General features: G+C 43.6%; 1 pseudogene; it reads right to left on the bottom strand.

The window, feature by feature from the left end:
* Window positions 1-1,121: 1,121 nt before the first annotated feature.
* On the bottom strand, window positions 1,122-2,525 carry LOC139419202 (protein MIS12 homolog; annotated as a pseudogene).
* Window positions 2,526-20,864: the final 18,339 nt, after the last annotated feature.

Genomic DNA, 20,864 nt, shown 5'->3' with positions numbered 1-20,864 from the left:
AGACCATGATTGGCAAGGGAAATTATTTAAATTTGATCAGATGCAATTGCACAATCACACCTTTATTCATTCAAAATTAGGCAAGTGTTAAATGTTTATAATGATAGTGCCTAAAAGATATTACGGAACAAAGAATCCAAATCATTCACACCGTACAAATGCACTGCTTGGTCAATTGATTTTTGAGATGAAATAACAAAGCAATGGTTCCCCCTTGTGGTGACTATGGCTCCAAAAACTGCTTTTCATAGATCCAGGGTTAAAGGGGAAGTTCACCCATTTAAACATGTTATTTTCACTCTTTGTGAGCTTGTAGTTGATCCCCCAAACAGTTTTTTGATATTTTGTTACAGAGAAAATTGTTTGTCACAATTTCATGGGTCATGACTTGCCATTGACTACAATGCACTATATAAATCTGTCTAAAATCTGTTATAAAATGCTCCATAACACTTCAAGCCAACTCCTATTACATCAGAATCTCATTATGGATGATGTCCCTGCACAATTGTATTTTCTTTTTTTCTCCCACTGTGGTATAAATGCATGTTTGAATGATGCGGTTTACAACAAAACAATGCAAATATGGATTTATAGGACAAAGGAATGTTTTTCACAACATTTTACAGACATTATCCAGAATAAGATTCTGAAATTAGTTAGTTAAGTGTTTCATAACGCAACGTAGTCTATGGCAAGTGATGACTAACAAAGCTTGTTTTTTTTGTTGTTTTTTTACAGTTTGGGGGATCAACTACAAGCACAGAAAGAGTGAAAATAAGGCCCCATGTAAAAATGGGTGAACTTCCTCATTAAGACTGGGAGATTCAAAAAATACTAACAGCTTGAGTCTCTGTTACTATTCAAATGTTGTGGATAATATATTTACAATGTATAGAAAGCCATCAAAAAGGAAATACATCAAAACAAAGATGATTTTTTTTGTTTAAAGAGTGCTCACATTCTTGCCGATAATACTTGGGTCTGACGAATTGTATAATTGTTCATACATCCAAAGGCATAGAATTATATTTGTATCTTATGTTGAACAGGGGGAGCTATTCCAAGTCAGAATGTAATTACACCTGTGACCTACCCTTCTCAAACAACCACTAAGTATTTTACACCATGTGGGTCCATCCCACTGACGAGTCCTCATCCAGTGCTTTTCTTATTGACCTCTCCAATGACAGCCTGCATTTTCTTGACTGATTACATCATCACATGGAAGCTGTAGTGGAAGCTGGCCATTCCCTCCTGCATCCAAGCTGCCTGTAGTTCTACACTCCACCTCAGGATTCCATCCAGCTGCTCTTGGACCTCTCTTTGCTCCTCCAGTTCAGCCAGCAAGGCATGCCTGCCACACACCTCTGCCTGGTACACCAGTTGCAGCTCCGCCAGGGAAGACTCCAGATTAAGAACCTCCTCTAAACGTTGAAAGTACTTTTTGTGTGGCTGGTCATCAGGTAACAACACATTAGGCGGGACTGAGAGGACATTGTTGACTAAAACAGTTTCCATGAGACAAGTCAGACGTTTGAAGCGTTCCTGAAGGAATATCTGCAACTTTTGGGAGCATTCTCTTGCCCTTGAACATAGTTGCTCTCCATTGGGCTCAGTCCCGCTTAGTTTTCTCACGAACACCGCTTCTACAACGAGCAGTAATTAGTTCAGGAAGTCCTGAAAGGCGTTGTATACCCTCACCATGCAGGTCTGAGGGGTGAAGCCAAAGAACCGTGCCTCGTACAGCTTGAGGGAGGAGGGAGACATTGCTTCCTCTAGAAAAAAGGCAGAATATTCTGTTTACATTCGGATAGCTCTACTCTGTATGTATATTGGTTAATACTGCTGTCTGTCTATTCCTTCAAGGACCACATTGGAAATGTGCTCTGGATGTTAGTGTAGCCTACCCGTAAAAATTCACCCAAAATGAAACAATCTACAATGCATTTACACCTGCTCATTCTCTCCTTCCCTCTGGTAACAATGTGTTGTTGCTAAATATTAATGTGTTCTCAGACGTTATGATCTGGTTGGATAATGTTAATGTCAACAATAATACCTTTTTATAGTTAACCTCAGGTTTATGGCAATAAAACAACTGACCAAACATTACTGCTGCTGTAGCGAACTAACGTTAATAACTGTTGTTGCACAAAATATTCCAAAACATGTCACACAAGCCATTTCTAGATGGACACCTTCCTGACCTAGGAAACAACTAGGCTAGCTAGTATCGTCACATATGACTATATTATTATCAATATATATTTGTTAGTTATGTTAGCTACAGTAACATCGCGATAGTAGCAAACGTTACATCATCTACTACGAAGAAGTACGGACGAGTCCGGGAATGTATTTCAGTGCGAAACACATGTTATTAGCGTTAATGGATAGGCAACGATTTATACAAATATTTCAAATAAACGAGTTTATACATATACTGGAATTTCTCTTCGTAAACAATGAATAATTGTGTTATAACTTTGCTACTTACCCTCAAATATTCTGTACTCCGCCATTTCCAAATTTCCTGTGCTCTTTTTCTCTTATTTTTGTCTTATTTATATATTTTTAAAAAAAGGTTGTCTTCTTCAATGCTGTTTGGATTCCAATAAATGTTGTATTATTGCCACCTACCAGACTGGAGTATTACTTTGATTTATTTTTTTATGTGTGTGTGTGTATGTATGTGTGTGTGTGTGTGTGTGTGTGTGTGTGTATATACTGTATATACAGTTGAAGTCGGAAGTTTACATACACCTTAGCCAAATACATTTAAACTCAGTTTTTCACAATTCCTGACATTAATCCTAGTAAAACTTCCCTGTCTTAGGTCAGTTAGGATCACCACTTTATTTTAAGAATGTAAAATGTCAGAATAATAGTAGAGAGAATGATTTATTTCAGCTTTTTATTTCTTTCATCACATTCCCAGTGGGTCAGAAGTTTAAATACACTCAATTAGTATTTGGTAGCATTGCCTTTAAATTGTTTAACTTGGGTCAAACGTTTCAGGAAGTTAAAGCTTGGTTGCAATGGGTCTTCCTAATGGACAATGACCCCAAGCATACTTCCACAGTTGTGGAAAAATGGCTGAATGACAACAAGGTCAAGGTATTGGAGTGGCCATCAAAGCCCTGACCTCAATCCTATAGAAAATTTGTGGGCAGAACTGAAAAGGCGTGTGCGAGTAAGGATTCAGTTACACCAGCTCTGTCAGGGGGAATGGGGCAGAATTCACCAACTTATTGTGGGAAGCGTGTGGAAGACTTTCCAAAATGTTTGACCCAAGTTAGACAATTTAAAGGCAATGCTACCAAATACTAATTGAGTGTATGTGTCACGTTCTGACCATAGTTCTGTTATTTTATTCTTTGTTTTAGTATGGTCAGGTCGTGAGTTGGGTGGGCAGTCTATGTTTGTTTTTCTATGTTGGTTTTTGAGTTCGGCCTAGTATGGTTCTCAATCAGAGGCAGCTGTCAATTGTTGTCCCTGATTGAGAATCATACTTAGGTAGCCTGGGTTTCACTGTTGGGTTGTGGGTGTTTGTCTTCCGTGTCAGTGTTTGTCGCCACACGGGACTGTTTCGTTGATGCACGTTATTTTGTTTTGTTCCAGTGTTCTGTTGTTTTTATTAAACATGATGGACACTTAGCACGATCCTTCTCGCTACTCCTCCTCAGAGGAGGACGAGATCCGTTACAGTATGTAAACTTCTGACCCACTGGGAATGTGATGAAAGAAATAATAGCTGAAATAAATCCTTCTCTCTACTATTAATCTGACATTTCACTTTCTTAAAATAAAGTGGTGATCCTAACTGACCTAAGACAGGGAATTTTTACTAGGATTAAATGTTAGGAATTGTGAAAAACTGAGTTTAAATGTATTTGGTTAAGGTGTATGTAAACCTACCAACTTCAACACAAATACACTACACTCAAAAGAATTCAACATACTCCACTATTTAAATATATTTAGTCCTACTTCAGGCCAACAGCCTGAAAGTATGGGACACCACCACTTAACACACCTTGTAACTCTTCTGACGTCAAATCTCGCACACCCAAATACCTTTATTTTCTGCGACTTATGTTCCATCCCTGCAGTACTGGTGATAAGCCTTGCTATAAATGCCAAAAATACAATCTTACTGAAACATACATCACTTGTTGGTTTATCCCTCTGTACTGGTACAGATCTACTACTCACACCACTCCTCTCAGGATCCCTCCCCCTTGACCCATTTTTGCTCTTCTTTCTTCACTGCCTCAGCATATGACAACTTCTGCACTACTCTAACCCTGGAAACCTCAACCTGCCTCTCTCGCACGGGACATTTCTGATCCCCAGCCCCATGGGCACCCCTACAATTAACACATACCACTACTTTCCCCAGTGCTGCACATTCCTTTGTCTCATGCCCTTCTGCACACTTCTCACACATAGGAACCACCCTGCTACACACTGTTGCCACATGTCCATAAGCTTGACACCTGTAACATCGTAATGTATTCGTACAGGATAACTTATATATCCTAACATCACTTTGTCAGGCAAAGACTCAACATCAAAACTCAAAAGAACAGACAAGCTCTTTTTGTCAGTGGTCGTTTTCTTCTTCTATGGTATATTGGCTTTCACACAATTTAGTGTGCATGTTGCCACCTACTGAAGTCCCAAAAACTTTTCTGCCTCAGCCACAATAATTTCCAGTTTCTTTAAGTTCTTTGACACTTGAGCCGTACAGTTTATAACTGTGGCAATGAATGCCACAAAATCTACCTCTAATCTTTTGACTTGCAGCAAACATTTACTACTGGCTGTGGTGCATCCACTACCATATCTTCAAAAGGGTCACTTGTTTTCTCAACTCTTTTAATAGCCTCGGCATAGAAGATTCGATTGACCTCTAACTTTTGCCACCTTTATATTCTTCACCCTTACAGGACACTCCAGGAACTCGGGATCATGTTCCCCACCACAATTGCAACACCATTGTCATTCTACACACCGTTCTTCAGTTTCTTTGTCCATTTGTACACACTTGAAACATGTCCAAATCCGTAACAATTTTTACACTGCCGTAGTTTGGAAAAAGTTCTTACAGTGTATTTTACATAACCAAGCTTCACATGAACAGCTAGCTGTTCATTGCCAAAATATAACAGGACTGACAGACTTTCTTATTTTTCTCCATTCACCCAGCGTGTCAGACACCGAGCACCAACCACACCAGGAATTATCTTCAGGTATTCAACCTGAACATCCGTCGCCACCCCTGAGATGACTCCTTTGACAGGCGTTCTGTTCCGAAGTAGGGCTGTTGCTGTGACCATATTACCACCACACCGACGGTCACGAGTCATGAAGGCAGTCAAATTCCACGTGACCATTTAGTCACAGTAATTAGGCTTCTCCAAGCTCTGAAGCTGCTGATTGTCATTAGTAGCCTACCAAACTTGCCTGATACTCAGCACTCTAGTTTCTCTAATCACTCTGACATCAATGCAAATGTAATCGAAAACCGAAGTCGGTTCCTCTCCTTGTTCGGGCGGCGTTCGGCGGTCGGCGTCACCGGTCTTCTAGCCATCGTCGATCCACTTTTCATTTTCCATTTGTTTTGTCTTGTTTTCCTACACACTTTGTTTTCATTTCCCCCATTAATTGTTGTGTATTTAATCTTCTGTTCCCCCCATGTCTTTGTGTGGAATTGTTTGTTGTAAGTGCTTGTGCACATGTTTAATGGTGCATGTCGGGTTTTTGTACCCATGTTGGTTATTTCTTTATGTCGTTGGTTTTGCAATTAAACTGCTCCGGCTATTACCTAGTTCACATCTGACTTCCCTGCCACCAGTTACGTACCCCTTTACAGAATTCCACACCTCTAGATGGAGTCAGCAGGAGCAGGTGCCCCTGGTATAAGGGTCGAGGAGCGCATCCAGGAGCAAGCTGCAATGATCCACCATCTCGGCGCCGCCATGTACCACGTCGTCCAAAACATGGACCTCTGGGAGAGACAGGAAGTTCCTCCAGCGCCTCCACCAGCACAACCAGGGCCTCCACTACTCACCTTCACTTCACCCGGTCCCAGTGGGATTTGTTACGCCCTTCCCCGGGAGTACAATGGGATGGCTGCACGCTGCCAGGTTTTCCTATTGCAGCTAGATCTCTACCTGGCATCCGTCCACCCGGCTCCTTCGGGCCATGAGAGGGTGTCCGCCCTTGTCTCGTGCCTCTCAGGGAAAGCCCTGAAGTGGGCCAACACCGTGAGTGGAGAAGGAGACGCGGCGCTGGACCATTTCGAGGATTTCACCCGCCGTTTCCGAGGAGTCTTCGACCACCCGCCCGAGGGTAGAGCAGCGGGTGAACGTCTCTACCATCTGAGGCAGGGGACGAGGAGCGTCCAGGAGTTCGTCATGGACTTACGAACCCTGGCCGCCGGCGCAGGATGGAGCGACAGGGCCCTGATCGACCACTATCGCTGCAGTTTGCGCGAGGACGTCCATCGGGAGTTGGCCTGCAGGGACACCACCCTCACCTTCGACCAGCGGGTGGACCTGTTCATTCGGTTGGATAACCTGCTGGACGTCCAGAGCGGGGTCTGACGATTCCATCCCCCAGCACCACCGCTCCAAAGCCCATGGAGCTGGGAGGTTCTGTGCGCAGGGAGACCGGAGGAGGTTCCGTCTCGTGCACCATCTGTGGCCGCAGAGGTCACACTGCCGGTCGGTGCCGGGTTGGTTCCTCTGGCGATGGAGGCAGCAGGCAGGGCACTCTGGTGTCACCCCAGGTGAGCCGGCACCATTCTCAGTGGGCCCTCTGTTGCACATGTGTTTTTGTATGTCACTTTTCCTGAATTTTCCCCGCATTCCCAGCATAAGGCGCTCGTCGATTCAGGCGTGGCTGGGAATTTTATAGACAGATCGTTCGCCCATAGTTTAGAGATCCCCATTGTTCCCGTGGCTGTGCCCTTCCCCGTTCATGCCTTAGACAGTCGACCATTAGGGTCAGGGTTGATTAGGGAGGCCACCGCTCCCCTGGGCATGGTGACACAGGGGGATCACAAGGAGAGAATCAGTCTCTTTCTTATTGACTCTCCTGCATTTCCCGTGGTGCTAGGCCTACCCTGGTTAGCCTGTCATGACCCCACTGTTTCATGGCAACAGAGGGCTCTCACGGGGTGGTCGCGGGAGTGCTCGGGGACTTTTTTAGGGGTTTCCGTTGGTGCTACTACGGTGGAAAGTCCAGACCAGGTTTCCACCGTGCGCATCCCCCCTGAATATTCCGATTTGGCTCTCGCCTTCTCCAAAAAGAAGGCGACTCAATTACCACCCCATCGACGGGGAGATTGTGCGATAAATCTCCTGGTAGACGCCGCACTTCCCAGGAGTCATTTGTATCCCCTGTCACAGGCAGAGACAGCGGCTATGGAAACATTTGTCTCCGAATCCTTGCCAGGGGTGAATTCGGTCCTCCACTTCACCCGCCTCCTCAAGTTTTTTTTTGTGAAGAAGAAGGAGGGAGGTCTGTGCCCATGTATTGACTATCGATGTCTAAACCAGATCACTGTGAGGTACAGTTACCCGCTATCTCTCATAGCCACAGCGATTGAGTCAATGCACAGGATGCGCTTCTTCACCAAACTAGATCTCAGGAGCGCTTACAACCTGGTGCGTATCCAGGAGGGAGACGAGGGGAAGACGGCTTTTAGTACTATCTCAGGGCATTATGAGTACCTTGTCATGCCGTACGGGTTGAATGCTCCATCAGTCTTCCAAGCCTTTGTAGACGAGATTTTCAGTGACCTGCACGGGCAGGGTGTAGTGGTGTATATTGATGACATTCTGATATACTCAGAATATACTGGTGCGCAGGGTGCTTGGTCGTCTGTTGGTCTGTTGGAGCATGACCTGTACTTCAAGGTTCTTCCAACAGTCCGTCTCCTTCCTAGGGTACCGCATTTCCACCTCAGGGGTGGAGATGGAGAGTGACCGCATTTCAGCCGTGAATAATTGGCTGACTCCCATCACGGTAAAGGAGGTGCAGCTGTTTCTAGGGCTTGCCAATGACTAACGGAGGTTTATCCGGGGTTTTGTTCAGGTAGCGGCTCCCATTACCTCACTGCTGAAGGGGGGACCGGTACGTTTGCAGTGGTTACCTGAGGGCTCTGTTTACCTCAGCTCCCGTGCTGGCCCATCCAGTTCCCTCTTTGGCGTTCATAGTGGAGGTGGACATGTCCGAGGCTGGGATAGGAGCCGTGCTCTCTAAGCGCTCGGGTACGCCACCGAAGCTCCTCCCCTGTGCCTTCTTCTCGAGGAAGCTCAACCCGGTGGAGCAAAACTATGATGTGGGGTACCGGGAGCTGTTGGCTATCATCAAGGCTTTGAAGGCGTGGAGACATTGGCTTGATGGGGCTAAACACCCTTTTCTCATCTGGACTGACCATCGCAATCTGGAGTACATCCGGGCGGCGAGGAGACTGAACCCTCACCAGGCAAAGTGGGCCATGTTTTTCACCCGTTTTGTTTTCACCCTTTCTTACAGACCAGGTTCCTAGAACGCTAAGGCTGACGCACTGTCCCGGCTGTATGACACAGAGGAGTGGCCCATGGATCCCACTGCCATACTCCCGGCCTCCTGCCTGGTGGCGCCGGTAGTGTGGGAGCTGGATGCGGACGTTGAGCAGGCGCTACGTGCAGAGCCCGCTTCACTGCAGTGTCCCGTTGGGTGTCTGTACGTTCCGTCTGCTGTCTGTTACCGGCTGATCTCTTGGGCCCACACATAACCCTCCTCTGGTCATCCAGGCATCGGTCGGACGGTGCGCTGTCTGAGTGGGAAGTACTGGTGGCCCACTTTGGCTAAGGATGTGAGGGTTTATATTTCCTCCTGCTCGGTGTGCGCCCAGTGTAAGGCTCCTAGGCACCTGCCCCTACACCCCTTACCTGTTCCACAGCGGCCGGGGTCGCACCTGTCGGTGGATTTCCTTACTGATCTTCCTCCCTCACAGGGTACCACCACAATCCTAGTCATTGTGGACCGTTTTTCTAAGTCTTGCCGTCTCCTCCCTCTGCCCGGTCTCCCTACGGCCCTACAGACTGTGGAGGCCTTGTTTACACACGTCTTCCGGCACTACGGGGTGCCTGAGGACATAGTGTCTGATCGTGGTCCCCTCAGGTTTTCACCCTGAGAGTAACGGGCAGGTGGAGAGAGTTAACCAGGATGTGGGTAGGTTTCTGAGGTCTTATTGCCAGGACCGGCCGGGGGAGTGGGCGGCGTTCGTGCCCTGGGCAGAGATAGCCCAGAACTCGCTCCGCCACTCCTCCACTAACCTCTCCCCCTTCCAGTGCGTACTGGGGTATCAGCTGGTTCTGGCTCCTTGGCATCAGAGTCAGACCAAGGCTCCTGCGGTGGACGACTGATTCCGACGCATGGAGGAGACATGGGACGCCGCTCATGTTCACCTTCAGCGCGCCGTGCTGCTACAGAAAGCCAATGCAGACTTCACTGCAGTGATGCCCCGGTGTTTGCACCCGAAACCTGCCCGCCTGTCCTGCCGGAAGCTGGGTCAGCAGTTTGTGGGGCCATTTAAAGTCCTGAGGAGACTGAACGAGGTGAGTTACAGGTTACAGCTTACCCCGATAACTGTATTAACCCCTCATTCCATGTGTTTCTCCTCAGGCCGGTGGTGGCTGGCCACTCCAGATGTCTGAGGTGTGGCACGTTCCTCCGCCCCCTCTGGTCATTGAAGGGGCTCCGGCGTACTTTGTTCGATCTGTACTCGATTCGAGGCGTCGGGCGAGGGGCCTTCAGTACCTCGTGGACTGGGAGGGGTGCGGTCCGAAGGAGAGATGCTGGGTTCCGGTGGAGAACGTGTTGGACCCCTCAATGCTGCGGGAGTTCCACCATCTATCCTGGTCGTCCCCGAGGCCGGTGTCGGCGCGCTGCTGGAGCCACTCGTCAACGGGGGTACTGTCACAACTTCCACCGAAGTCGGTTCCTCCCCTCTCTCAACTTTCTTAATATTAAGCACATTGCTTATCTTTACAACAGGAGTATAGTGTACCTGGCTGGCATGAAAATGAACCACGGGAAAAGCGTCCTCCATTATCTATTAAGTGCATAGATGACATGTATTTTTTCCCGCTGCCCTTGTTTTGAGATGAGTGCATGATAATGGTTCATTCTAAATCAAAACAAATGTCACACATATATTATTTAGTATATGTAAAGACAAGATTAAATCCAAAATAGTCTGATGGGTAACAATATTAGCCTATCACTTGTGAATTATATATTATCATTTGTAAATGATGCGCAGCATAAGAAACAATGCCTTTTTTTGCGACTTTTTCAAATAGTGGCACACCTCATGTAGCCTAGCCCATAGGCATATATGTTTCGATAAGGTTTGTATCAGAACTAAAGTGGCCAAATAACTTCTTAAAATTTTGCACATTAATCCACTTTACAAGGGGTGTAGAGCGTAACTGGCATACATAAGCAGCGTGTGAGTTTCAAGTTTGGGAAGATAATTTCATCATAAAAATGCACTTTTATAATAAAAGCATTACATGCATAATCACATTTGTGGTCACTTTTAATAATGGTGTTTTTCTGCTAACTGAACATTTGTGCTTATAGCCTACTGCCATGTGCACATTGCTGTGCTTATAGTGTGAAGAAATAGCCTAATAGTTTATCAGCATTCAAAGCTAAAAGTTCTGATCTGTTGCATCAGCCACATTGAATAAGTTTTAGTTAATTTGAGATCTATCGCATCCCACAACTGTCTCAGACTATGTTTGGAATATTTATTTCTCACACAGAATAGGCCAACTTTTGTACTATTTGGGATAGTATATTGACATAGGTTTGTGTTTTTGCTGTTCGTTAGACCTACTCATCTTGTCGGCTGATGAAAAGTAAATATGGACAGTGCTTCCAATATCTTCAATATGCACCTCGGAATTGGATAAGTGCAGTTGCATCCCCGATGTGTCTGTCTTCACTTGTAGTCTGTAAGAAAGACCAGATCACATGACGGCATGGATTTTTTTTAGGGTGCATTACAGCTACACAAAGGGAATGCAGCTGTGAAATTCGAGGCATTATTAAGTGCATGTCAAATTGTGAATGAGGGACTGATAAAGTGTATTCATTCGGTGCAAAAAAATCTAAGCAGAGCTCATGCCTTTCAAGGAACTTTTTTCAAATCATCATTAGAGTCACATCATGCAGCCTTACATTTGTAGAACAACTAAAGTTACATTAATAACTCTAAATTGAGTACATAGGAGTACGTATTTCTTTGTTAAGCGCTCAACACAGAATAGCCTCATGTGCGCACTCCCTCAAATCTTTGGAGAAAATATCCTATCACTTTTATTCAGCTTTATTCAATTGTATTCTTCATAATATAAAATAATATAAAGTAATGCCATGGAATTCTAAGCAAATCTTGTCTGCTAAATGAACTAGTTGGCCCACAGCCATTTGGCACAGCCAGATCAGGACCTAACATAAGGACAAAAGTATGATATTCTGTTCTTCTGAAATAGACTAAATTTTCTTCATATCATGTTTCTTTAGACCTGTCTAAAATATATAATGGATTTACTGTGAAGGTGTAGGATATATTACATGGATTTGACTTTTTAAAATGTAGATATTCCAAAGGTCTGCATCAGTGGCTTGTAGGCTATGTGTGGAAGCCAGGAGATGCTATTTACTTATAACATTTCTATTGAACCTTTATTTAACTAGGCAAGTCAGTTAAGAACAAATTCTTATTACAATGATGACCTACCAAAAGGCAAAAATAAATAATATATATACAGTGCCTTGAGAAAGTATTCGGCCCCCTTGAACTTTGCGACCTTTTGCCACATTTCAGGCTTCAAACATAAAGATATAAAACTGTATTTTTTTGTGAAGAATCAACAACAAGTGGGACACAATCATGAAGTGGAACGACATTTATTGGATATTTCAAACTTTTTTAACAAATCAAAAACTGAAAAATTGGGCGTGCAAAATTATTCAGCCCCCTTAAGTTAATACTTTGTAGCGCCACCTTTTGCTGCGATTACAGCTGTAAGTCGCTTGGGGTATGTCTCTATCAGTTTTGCACATTCCTCCTTGCAAAACAGCTCGAGCTCAGTGAGATTGGATGGAGAGCATTTGTGAACAGCAGTTTTCAGTTCTTTCCACAGATTCTCGATTGGATTCAGGACTGGACTTTGACTTGGCTATTCTAACAACTGGATATGTTTATTTTTTAACCATTCCATTGTAGATTTTGCTTTATGTTTTGTATCATTGTCTTGTTGGAAGACAAATCTCCGTCCCAGTCTCAGGTCTTTTGCAGACTACATCAGGTTTTCTTCCAGATTGGTCATGTATTTGGCTCCATCCATCTTCCCATCAATTTTAACCATCTTCCCTGTCCCTGCTGAAGAAAAGCAGGCCCAAACCATGATGCTGCCACCACCATGTTTGACAGTGGGGAGGGTGTGTTCAGGGTGATGAGCTGTGTAGCTTTTACGCCAAACATAACGTTTTGCATTGTTGCCAAAAAGTTCAATTTTGGTTTCATCTGACCAGAGCACCTTCTTCCACATGTTTGGTGTGTCTCCCAGGTGGCTTGTGGCAAACTTTAAACAACACTTTTTATGGATATCTTTAAGAAATGGCTTTCTTCTTGCCACTCTTCCATAAAGGCCAGATTTGTGCAATATACGACTGATTGTTGTCCAATGGACAGAGTCTCCCACCTCAGCTGTAGATCTCTGCAGTTCATCCAGAGTGATCATGGGCCTCTTGGCTGCATCTCTGATCAGTCTTCTCCTTGTATGAGCTGAACGTTTAGAGGGACGGCCAGGTCTTGGTAGATTTGCAGTGGTCTGATACTCCTTCCATTTCAATATTATCGCTTGCACAGTGCTCCTTGGGATGTTTAAAGCTTGGGAAATCTTTTTGTATCCAAATCCGGCTTTAAACTTCTTCACAACAGTATCTCGGACCTGCCTGGTGTGTTCCTTGTTCTTCATGATGCTCTCTGCGCTTTTAACGGACCTCTGAGACTATCACAGTGCAGGTGCATTTATACGGAGACTTGATTACACACAGGTGGATTGTATTTATCATCATTAGTCATTTAGGTCAACATTGGATCATTCAGAGATCCTCACTGAACTTCTGGAGAGAGTTTGCTGCACTGAAAGTAAAGGGGCTGAATAATTTTGCACGCCCAATTTTTCAGTTTTTGATTTGTTAAAAAAGTTTGAAATATCCAATAAATGTCGTTCCACTTCATGATTGTGTCCCACTTGTTGTTGAGTCTTCACAAAAAAAATACAGTTTTATATCTTTATGTTTGAAGTCTGAAATGTGGCAAAAGGTCGCAAAGTTCAAGGGGGCCGAATACTTTCGCAAGGCACTGTATAGGACACATTACGACAAGAGAGACAACATAACACTACATAAAAAGTGACCTAAGATAACAACATAGCAAGGCTGCAACACATGACAACACAGCATGGTAGCATCACAACATGACAACAACATGGTAGCAACACAACATGGTAGAAGCACAAAACACGGTACAAACATTATTGGGCATAGACAACCGCACAAAGGGCATTAAGGTAGAGACAACAATACATCACGCACAGAAGCCACAACTGTCAGTAAGAGTGTCCATGATTGAGTCTTTGAATGAAGAGATTGAGATAAAACTGTCCAGTTTGAGTGTTTGTTGCAGCTCGTTCCAGTCTAAGCAGTCTAAATTCCAGCTACGGCTGCAGCGAACTGAAAAGACAAGCAACCCAGGGATGTGTGTGCTTTTGGGACCTTTAACAGAATGTGACTGGCAGAACGGGTGTTGTATGTGGAGGATGAGGGCTGCAGTAGATATCTCAGATAGGGGGGAGTGAGGCCTAAGAGGGTTTTATAAATAAGCATCAACCAGTGGGTCTTGCGACGGGTATACAGAGATGACCAGTTTACAGAGGAGTATAGAGTACAGTGATGTGTCCTATAAGGAGCATTGGTGTTAAATCTGATGGCCAAATGGTAAAGAACATCTAGCCGCTCGAGAGCACCCTTACCTGCCGATCTATAAATTATGTCTCCGTAATCTAGCATGGGTAGGATGGTCATCTGAATCAGGGTTAGTTTGGCAGCTGGGGTGAAAGAGGAGCGATTACGATACAGGAACCCAAGTCTAGATTTAACTTTAGCCTGCAGCTTTGGTGTGTGCTGAGAGAAGGACAGTGTACCGCCTAGACATACTATCAAGTACTTGTATGAGGTGACTACCTCAAGCTCTAAACCCTCAGAGGTAGTAATCACATCTGTGGGGAGAGGGGCATTCTTCTTACCAAACCACATTACCTTTGTTTTGAATGTGTTCAGAACAAGGATAAGGGTAGGAGATGCCAGGAGATGCTAAATGTGTTTATGTTAATTAACATCAATTACCGTGAGACCGACAGTTATTTGCTTGACAATCACTGGCTGACGGAATTTTGTGACTGCCACAGCCCAACTCCGAAGTTCAAAGCATTATTCTGGATTATTTTGAGGCCCACTGCAATCTGTCGGTGGTTGTCAACTGGCACTACAAAATGTTGTACGCACAGTATCGCCGCCTACAGATCTGGAGGCGCACATAAAGTGTTTGAACCTCTGGGTTAAACTAAGAAATCTGTGGTTGAACCAGGCTTTGGATCACAAGGCACAAGGACCACTGTGGAGACTGGAGACCCAAGAAGCCCAACAACGAACCATATGACCATTTTCGCACACAAAAAAACATTGAATTACTAACAAATGTCTTTTTTAAATAAATTTCAAATAGACCACATTTCTTTGGCTGCAAATGTAAGATTTATATCTGAGAATTGAGACCACATCTATAGGCAGCTATAAAGACAAAAATTTAACTAATAAGTACCTATAGCTAGATTTTCTAAATAGAAGGCTAGGTATGACTTTTGTCTAGACATAACACAATTAAAGTCCAAATCAAACTGCCTCAACTCCCACCCTTTCACCCAAAGCCAAACAGAAACATTCAATCTCCATTTCAATATACATTTGTTGTTTGTTTTGCTTTTTATGCATTTTGAGATTATCTGTAATGAAAAGCGCTATTAAAGCTAAATAGATATTATTATTATTAAGAATTTTGTATTATTCTAAAATCTCCAGAATTCTGTGATTTTAGACCAGTAGGCCACATTTCTAATCTCATTACAATGCAACAAAAAGGCTAGAACTACAGAATGAAGAACCAAAGAAAGAACCACTAGCCTGGACCATAGTCATATATTTAGAAAATACATGGCTCTGACCTGGACCATCCACATTATAAAACTACAGCATCATTTCTTAAGTGTGTACTTTTTTAAAACTCTTGACAACTGCATGTATACAACCAACAGGCGAGTCAGAAAATAATATGTAGCTAAAAGTGTTTCTGTATCACTTAGAAATGTAGGCCTACTCACTAGTATTAACTAGATTATACCAGATAGCCTGGGGGTATCTGAAGTTCGAAATCTGGCATGGTCACACAGTTATAAGAAAAAGAAAGGAAAAAAGATTCACACAGAATAAAAAATTATGAATACACTTTCTCCACATATCAATGCGGAGACAGGATAGTGAGGTGTAGAAAGAGATGACTGAAAGTGAGGAGATGGAGAAAGACATTAATAGAATACTGAAATGTATAGAATGCAAAGGGAGAATGAAGAGAAATGGGTGAAAGAGAAATGGAGGAGGCAATTGAGGAGGAAATAAAGCTAAACCAGTTGCAGAATGAGCAATAGCAGGCACAGTACACCATTTAACCAGTCAAAGAGGTCACAAGTCACCTAAGTATCATACTATAGTGATGGAGTAATAATAATATCTCAGATCATTGTCTAACATAAAGTGCATTCGGAAAGTATTCAGACTCCTTCCCCTTTTCCACATTTTGTTACGTTACAGCTTTATTCTAAAATGATTTGGAAAATGTTTTATTTAATCCATTCTACACACAATACCCTACAATGACAAAGCGAAAACAGAAATACCTTATTTACATAAGTATTCAGACCCTTTGCTATGAGACTCAACATTGAGCTCAGGTGCATCCTGTTTGCATGAATCATCCTTGATGTTTCTACACTCCAAAAAGAAAAGGTTCCTGGAGTATCCTTTAGGTGTCCTTCAAATTAAAACTGTGGGGGAACCCCTACATTCTTTGAATAACCCCTCAAAAGGGTTCTTCAAAGAGCTCAGTTTAATGGATCCTCGAAGAACCTTTTGGGGTTCGTTTTTGTTATTATTATTATTATTATGAATAATAAAACGCATAACAATAACACAATATTTTAGTTCTTAGTGTTTATTATGATTTAGGTGGCAAAGCAGAATAAAATAATTCAAATATGAGGTAAACTCCCAACAGAACACCAAGTCCAACACATGGGTATACTGTATCATCTGGTGTGTTGATGTTAATGTGTTGATGTTCTCCGTATCCATAGACAGAATTATTTTGCAGTGCATGGTGATCGAACAGGTTTCCCGTTATATTCATCAGAGGTGTAGGGCAGCTGAAGTCTGTGGATCCAAAAAATAGTAATTATAACTGATGATTAATAAAACATGCACACAACAGTATTCATACCTTGGTTTTTGTGGTGAATGTGAAACACAAAACGGTTTTGATAATACCTTTGAATAGGTAAGGGAGGAGGATGGTAAATGTGATCTGCATAACATGCCAATACCAATTGACATACCTCTTGTATGCCTCCTTGTCTGTATACCTGCAGACACAGACACAAATGTGAGCAGTTCAGTCATCTGCACCCTATACAGCTAGACTTCAACACATTCTTATAGCCTCTTTGGTGATTGAAATCCATTGAATTGTGTCCATTTTAGAAAGATTTGCAAAATTATAAAAGATAGATGGTATCATAATAAAACAATATCAATTTAGATCATTCAAGGGACAAACCTTACCTTAAATTGAGGAGTGACTGCACCTGCTGTTCTTTCATTATTCAAATCCAAATATTTCAGTTGGGCAGTTAGGTTTCTGCCAGAACCCCCACCAACTAAGGAGGTTTCTTGATGAACCTATAGTGTTCTTGGAAGAACCGTTTAGGGGTCATTTTCAGTGCCAAGAACCCTAAGGTTCTTCGAAGAACTTTGAGGATATTAAAAAAACCTTGATAAACCCCTAATTTTTAGTGTACCACTTGATTGGAGTCCACGTGTGGTAAATTCAATTGATTGGACATGATTTGGAAAGGCACACAGCTGTCAATATAAGGTCCTACAGTTGACAGTGCATGTTAGCGCAAAAACCAAGCCATGAGGTTGAAGGAATTGTCTGTAGAGCTCTGAGACAGGATTGTATTGAGGCAAAGATTGGGGGAAGGGGACCATTGTCACAACCCCTATTACCAGCCTGTTCAACCTCTCTTTCATATCGTCTGAGATCCCCAAGGATTGGAAAGCTGCCGCAGTCATCCCCCTCTTCAAAAGGGGAGACACCCTGGACCCAAACTGTTACAGACCTATATCCATCGTGCCATGCCTATCTAAGGTCTTCGAAAGCCAAGTCAACAAACAGATCACTGACCATCTCGAATCCCACCGTACCTTCTCCGCTGTGCAATCTGGTTTCCGAGCCGGTCACGGGTGCACCTCAGCCACGCTCAAGGTACTAAAAGATATCATAACCGCCATCGATAAAAGACTGTGCAGCCGTCTTCATCGACCTGGCCAAGGCTTTCGACTCTGTCAATCACCATATTCTTATCGGCAGACTCAGTAGCCTCGGTTTTTCTAATGACTGCCTTGCCTGGTTCACCAACTACTTTGCAGACAGAGTTCAGTGTGTCAAATCGGAGGGCATGTTGTCCGGTCCTCTGGCAGTCTCTATGGGGGTGCCACAGGGTTCAATTCTCTATAAGTACCTAGGTGTCTGGCTAGACTGTAAACTCTCCTTCCAGACTCATATCAAACATCTCCAATCTAAAATCAAATCTAGAGTCGGGCGTTCTATTCCGCAACAAAGCCTCCTTCACTCACGCCGCCAAACTTACCCTAGTAAAACTGACTATCCTACCGATCCTCGACTTCGGCGATGTCATCTACAAAATAGCTTCCAATACTCCAATACTCAACAAACTGGATGCAGTTTATCACAGTGCCATCAGTTTTGTTACTAAAGCACCTTATACCACCCACCACTGCGACCTGTATGCTCTTGTCGGCTGGCCCTCGCTACATATTCGTCGCCAGACCCACTGGCTAAAGGTCATCTACAAGTCCATGCTAGGTAAAGCTCCGCCTTATCTCAGTTCACTGGTCACGATGGCAACACCCACCCGTAGCACGCGCTCCAGCAGGTGTATCTCACTGATCATCCCTAAAGCCAACACCTCATTTGGCCGCCTTTCATTCCAGTTCTCTGCTGCCTGTGACTGGAACAAATTGCAAAAATCGCTGAAGTTGGAGACTTTTATCTCCCTCACCAACTTTAAACATCTGCTATCTGAGCAGCTAACCGATCGCTGCAGCTGTACATAGTCCATTGGTAAATAGCCCACCCAATTTACCTACCTCATCCCCATACTGTTTTTATTTATTTACTTTTCTGCTCTTTTGCACACCAGTATCTCTACCTGCACATGACCATCTGATCATTTATCACTCCAGTGTTAATCTGCAAAATTGTAATTATTCGCCTCCCTCCTCATGCCTTTTGCACACAATGTATTTAGACTCTTTTCTTTTTTTCTACTGTGTTATTGACTTGTTTATTGTTTACTCCATGTGTAACTCTGTGTTGTTGTCTGTTCACACTGCTATGCTTTGTCTTGGCCAGGTCACAGTTGTAAATGAGAACTTGTTCTCAACTAGCCTACCTGGTTAAATAAAGGTGAAATTAAAAAATAAAAAGAATGTCTGCAGCATTGAAGATACCCAAGAACACAGTGGTCTTCATCAATCTTAAATTGAAGAAGTTTGGAACCACCAAGACTCATCCTAGAGGCGGCTGTCCGGCCAAACTGAGCAATCGAGGGAGAAGGGCCTTGGTCAGGCAGGTGACCAAGAACCCGATGGTCAGTCTGACAGAGCTCCAGAGTAACTCTGTGGAGATGGGAGAACCTTCCAGAAAGACAACTATCTATGCAGCACTCCACCAATCAAGCCATGGAAGCCACTCCTCAGTAAAAGACACATGACAGCCTGCTTGGAGTTTGCCAAAAAGCATCTAAAGGGCTCTCAGACCATGAGAAACAAGATTCTCTCGTCTGATGAAACCAAGATGGAACTCTTTGGCCTGAATGCCAAGTGTCACGTCTGGAGGAAACGTGGCACCATCCCTACGGTGAAGCATGGTGGTGGCAGCATCATGCTGTGGGGATGTTTTTTCACGGCAGGGAGACTAGTCAGGATCGATGTAAAGAGGAACGGAGCGAAGTACAGAGAGATCTTTTATGAAAACCTGCTCCAGAGCGCTCAGGACCTCAGACTGGGGCGATGGTTCACCTTCCAACAGGACAACAACCCTAAGCACACAGCCAAGACAATGCAGGAGTTGCTTCGGGACAAGTCTCTGAATGTCCTTGAGTGGCCCAGCCAGAGCCCAGACTTGAACCCGATCAAACATCTCTGGAGAGAACTTTAAAATAGCTGTGCAGCGATGCTCCACATCCAACCTGACAGAGCTTTAGAGGATCAACAGAGAAGAATGGGAGAAACACTCCAAATACAGGTGTGCCAAGCTTGTGTCATACCTAAGAAGACTTGAGGCTGTAATCACTGCCAAAGGTGCTTCAACAGACTACTGAGTAAAGGGTCTGAATATTTACCTAAATGTATTTTTTTTATTGTTATCATTATTTACAGTGCCTTGCGAAAGTATTCGGCCCCCTTGAACTTTGCGACCTTTTGCCACATTTCAGGCTTCAAACATAAAGATATAAAACTGTATTTTTTTGTGAAGAATCAACAACAAGTGGGACATAATCATGAAGTGGAACGACATTTATTGGATATTTCAAACTTTTTTAACAAATCAAAAACTGAAAAATTGGGCGTGCAAAATTATTCAGCCCCCTTAAGTTAATACTTTGTAGCGCCACCTTTTGCTGCGATAACAGCTGTAAGTCGCTTGGGGTATGTCTCTATCAGTTTTGCACATTGAGAGACTGAAATTTTTTCCCATTCCTCCTTGCAAAACAGCTCGAGCTCAGTGAGGTTGGATGGAGAGCATTTGTGAACAGCAATTTTCAGTTCTTTCCACAGATTCTCGATTGGATTCAGGTCTGGACTTTGACTTGGCCATTCTAACACCTGGATATGTTTATTTTTGAACCATTCCATTGTAGATTTTGCTTTATGTTTTGGATCATTGTCTTGTTGGAAGACAAATCTCCATCCCAGTCTCAGGTCTTTTGCAGACTCCATCAGGTTTTCTTCCAGAATAGTCCTGTATTTGGCTCCATCCATCTTCCCATCAATTTTAACCATCTTCCCTGTCCCTGCTGAAGAAAAGCAGGCCCAAACCATGATGCTGCCACCACCATGTTTGACAGTGGGGATGGTGTGTTCAGGGTGATGAGCTGTGTTGCTTTTACGCCAAACATAACGTTTTGCATTGTTGCCAAAAAGTTCAATTTTGGTTTCATCTGACCAGAGCACCTTCTTCCACATGTTTGGTGTGTCTCCCAGGTGGCGTGTGGCAAACTTTAAATGACACTTTTTATGGATATCTTTAAGAAATGGCTTTCTTCTTGCCACTCTTCCATAAAGGCCAGATTTGTGCAATATAC

Source organism: Oncorhynchus clarkii, chromosome 10, assembly GCF_045791955.1.
Source record: "Oncorhynchus clarkii lewisi isolate Uvic-CL-2024 chromosome 10, UVic_Ocla_1.0, whole genome shotgun sequence".
Taxonomy (NCBI): domain Eukaryota; kingdom Metazoa; phylum Chordata; class Actinopteri; order Salmoniformes; family Salmonidae; genus Oncorhynchus; species Oncorhynchus clarkii.
This window is presented reverse-complemented; position numbering and strand designations above follow the sequence as displayed.